Source organism: Motacilla alba, chromosome 7 (genome assembly GCF_015832195.1).
Source record: "Motacilla alba alba isolate MOTALB_02 chromosome 7, Motacilla_alba_V1.0_pri, whole genome shotgun sequence".
NCBI lineage: Eukaryota > Metazoa > Chordata > Aves > Passeriformes > Motacillidae > Motacilla > Motacilla alba.
The window spans coordinates 37,524,900-37,529,257 of record NC_052022.1 but is presented as its reverse complement, the minus strand read 5'-3'; the positions used below and the strand labels follow the sequence as shown (position 1 = coordinate 37,529,257).

The window sequence follows — 4,358 nt, the reverse complement described above, 5'->3', positions numbered from 1 at the left end:
GAAACCCCTGGGAGAAGAACCTGCACTTATTCCCTAGGTCTGCCTATCCCTGCTCTCCATAGATTTCAGTGCCATGGATTTGGTGTCTCTGTGGAGCTGGGGAGGATTACCTTGTCCTTGGACCTGTCCACTGTGAGAAAGGATCATCAGAAAGGTCAAGGAATCACCAACCACTGCTGCTCTGTCCCCTTCCTCTCCTTGCAAAGGATTCCCAGACTTCTCCAATCTGCTTCCAAGAGGAAGCCGATGGATGCTAAATAGATTTATGGAAGAGAAGAGCACTCCAAACACTCTGATATTGATGTTTCTGCTCATCTGCAATGTTTTGAGCATTTTAAACAGGAGCAGTCCTATTACAAAGCTGAATTCCTTCCTTCTTTGGGAAGAAAACTTTGATTTCACTGTTTTGCATCAAAATCCCTACGGAATTCTCGCTCTGTGGAGTTGAGGGGAGATGATAAATTGCAAATGGCAGGGCTGGAGATCAAACAGGGGAACTCCTGGTTCCCTTTGCTTGAGTAGGACCTTGAAAGCAGTTCCTGGAAAACTGTTCCCAGCAGACCCTTGGGCACATGCAGGTGCTGATTGTCACACCCTGAAGGGCCACGAGGCCACCTGAGAGCTGGCCACAGCTGCTGAGATTGAGAGATCCACATGCCCTCTTCCAGTGGCACCAGGATGGCACACTGACACAGGAGGAGCCACTCAGGTAGGCACTGGCAGAGGTCACAGCACATCCACAGCTCCCCAGGGTTTGGCTCCGAGGTGGGAGCTTGCTAAAAACCACGAGCTCTGTCAGGAAACAGCTGCCTTTGTTCATTCTCTCTCTGTTTATTGAGCTCTTTGCCCAGGCATCTCCTCTTGACAGCTGTAACAATGGGAATCTGCCTCTGGATCACTGTTAGCACTGAGGGTGTCCCAGCATGTGTGGGAATTGGGGTGGTTTGATTTTCCTTTGATGAAAATGGAGGTGATGCTGTTGGATAGCATTGACCTGCAGTGTGCTCAGGTGTGAATCTCCTGCTTTGGAGGCACAGGGAACACCTCCACTGAGCATGGAGCTGGAGCTGGATATTCCAGGCAGGCACTGCTGGGCTGGAATATAACCCCAAGGAAGCAGATGGATGTTGTGGTGTCTTAACTTCTTTTAGCCAGGGTTGGGATTAAATGTGTGAGATGGAATTTCTTGTTGGGACTCAGATGTTTATTAGTTCTTATCTCTGTTACAGTCTCACAAACCATGAGTTCTGCAGCGCTTCGCTCCAACAAACTAAAAATAGAGCCCTATCTCTCTCTACAAGACCTTTTAAGGATAAACTGTCCAATTAAGAAATGACACCTAAATTATTTTTACTTTTAACCCAATAACCAACCACCCATGCCCCACAATGTGGAGTTTTTTATCCAAGCACACAAAACCACCCGAACCCATGGAGGAGACGGTGAAGAAGATGAAGAAGAAGATGAAGAAGGAGAAGAAGGTGAAGAAGAAGGAGAAGAAGAAGAAGGTGAAGAAGAAGGACCAGCTTCTGCCCTAAAACCTCCATCTTGCTTTATATATATTACTGTATTCTAAACCCTTAAGCTCTAAGTTTTCCACCGTGTGATATCACACACTTCTATTCAAACTCCACACCCACAATCCCAGTTCCACCATTCCATTTTGGAAGCCATCTCCACAGCCTCAGGTCAAGTGCAGTGTTCTCTTGGGGGTCAGTGCCTCTCAGCACAGAAAGTCTAAAATTCTCAGTAACCAGGGTTCCAACAGATGTCCAATTTGGGTGTTCATAAACCACTCCATAGCTGCCCTGGTGGTTTGAGTCCGTGTTGGTTGTGGCTTCTCTCACTGGAGCTCTGTGGTGTGGAACCACCCCCGCGTTCCTCCGGGAGCGGTGTGGGCACGGCTGGGAGAGCCTGGCTGACCCCTCTGCCCATGCTGGGAACCCCACAGGGCTCCTGCAAAGCCAGGAAATCTCTGCCACCACAACACAGACAAACCACATCCATGTCTGTCCACGGCTCTTTCCAGAACTCTGGGATTCCACTTGCAAATTAAAAAAAAAAAAAAAAAAAATCAAAATCCAATTGGGTTGTTTAGTAACACCAGAAAACCCTCAGTGAGTGGGAGTGAGTTGTCCAGGACCAGACATGGACATTGGGAATGCTCCATGGTAGAAGCAATCACCCCATTGCAACAGGCTTTTCCCACTTACCTTCAAATCCAAGTTGGGCTCCAATTGTATTCGATGCTGTGGCATGGAATAATGTCTGCTTGGGAAAGCTGGGCGATAGTTGGCTGAAGAAAAGAAAAATATCTTTCAGATATTTTATAATCCAAAAAACGTGGTCTCCAATGAGCTTTTTCCAAGCACATTAGTGCTACAGCCATTAATAATCATAGGGCTCAAAGAAGGAAAAAAAAAAATCAGCTGGAAGAGAGTTGAAAGGGAAACCTATTAAAATAAAAAAAGCAATTTCCCAAAAATATATACAGCTTTCATTTCCAATTTTTTTTCTGGGTTTTTTGGGTTTTCTTTCTGTTCAATTCTTTTTTTTTTTTTTTGAGTTATTTTTTGCTGTAACTAAAACTTTCAGTGACCTAATAGTCCTTTAAAAAGACAGCTGCAGGGAATAAAATGGGGCTGTTTTGTTCCTCTTGCATTGTTCCTAACAGCGGGACCCATTCCTCCTTGTCCTGATTGAATGCTTCCCCGAGTGTCTAGACATGTCACCACCACTGCTGAGAAGCCAGGAGATACCAGGGCTCATCCCAGGAGCTGGGAAGGCCCCTTATCTGTCCTCCTCCCCATGGAGAGTCTCTCCAAACCCAAGACTTGGGCGAAAACCCAGATTATGTGATTCCTAAAAATATCTCCTGCGTTGTTCATTTTTAGGTTGTGCTGAGGTCATATTTTCCATGTTTTTGGCAGCGGGAAGCCGAGATTCCGGCAGGAGAACACAACTTCCCGAGCAGGGATTTGGAGGGCAGCACCCCGCTCCCCGTGCCTGGTGACCACAGAGCAGAAGGTCACAGGATGAGCTGTCCCATCCTTCTCCAGCCCCTCACGTTCCTGCAGCCCGGGACAGCTTTCCCAGCCTTTCAGGAAGGCTCCAGGTGCACCTACCTGGCGCGACACTCCAGATCTTCCCAATATTTACCCTTTGTGAGATGTTTCACCCTGGTTTCTGCCACTGGGTCCGACTCTCACTTCACAGCCACTCCGTGGCGTGGCAATTCCTCGGCCTTGGAATGTCTCCGGCCGGGATGAACTGCTGGTCCAGTCCTTTCCTTCCTGCCAAAGGTTGTTAGCACATCCATCCCACAGCTCATAGCTCATCTCCAGTCACACCCTTGGATCCCAGAAATCCTGTGTGCTAAGGACAGGAAGGCTCTTGCTGGCACTCCCGAGAGCACTTCAGGCAGTAGGAGTGCTTCCCAAACAAAAAATAACAGGGATAATAATAGCCCTTATCCCTGCATCCCCCCTCTGAAGCACCAGGACTTGGCCAGAGCCTGTCATCTGTCAATTACAATCTATTTCTATCCTGTGCAGAGGGATCTGGCCGGGATTCCTGGGACTGGGCTGCTAGCGTGACTCATTCCCAGCTGATTGCTCCGTGGCTTCAGCCAGGTGCTCCTGGGACTTGGTGTCCTCATCTGGTGTCCATAAGGAATCGATGCTTCAGGGGCAGGAGGGAGAAAAGGAAGGGTGGTGAGGAGCACATCCCTCAGAGTTCTCTGCCCAGAAATCCTCCTTCTGAAGGCTCAAAGGTATTCCAGAGGTAAGGATAGGAAAGACAGGGATGAAAGTCCTCAATGTGGGTTTCTGTTACACTGAGGGAAAGCTGGAGTCACAAAAACCTCAGGAATCCACCTCAAGGACGCACAAGATTCCTTCAGGGATTTCTTGTGGACCCAGTCTCAAGGATGCACAAGATTCCTTGAGGGATTTCTTGTGGATCCAATCTCAGGGATCCACAAGATTCCTTGAGGGATTTCTTGTGGACCCAAGAGCCAGAGGAAGGTTGAGACGGAGGAACAAGATCCATGGCAGGGTGTGGACAATGAGGTTGGCTCTAGAGTTGCAGGATTCACTATGGGAAGGCACGGACAAGGCTCAAAGCTGTTCCTTTCCTCAGGAAGCACAAGACTGAGCAGTAGGGCTTCTTCCAGCCCTAAGGATGATCCCTGAGGAATGTCCAGGAGCAAAGGCCGCCACCAGTGTCCATGAGGCCTCTGCATGTCATGTCCACCTTCCAGAGGCATCACTAACATCCACGGGCTCCTCTCCAGAGCAGAAATGCTGGCTCCTGCTGCCTGTGGTCTTCTGGGCCTGGAGGAGCAGATCCATGAGTAT

At 48.7% G+C, this 4,358-nt stretch overlaps 1 long non-coding RNA gene across 1 annotated transcript; it reads right to left on the bottom strand.

Moving 5' to 3' along the window:
- Nucleotides 1-1,639: 1,639 nt before the first annotated feature.
- On the bottom strand, nt 1,640-3,402 carry LOC119703224. Its single transcript, XR_005257592.1, has 3 exons — nt 3,160-3,402; nt 2,214-2,296; nt 1,640-2,044 (listed from the first exon to the last, which is right to left on the bottom strand). It is a non-coding gene; the product is annotated as an uncharacterized LOC119703224 (long non-coding RNA).
- Nucleotides 3,403-4,358: the final 956 nt, after the last annotated feature.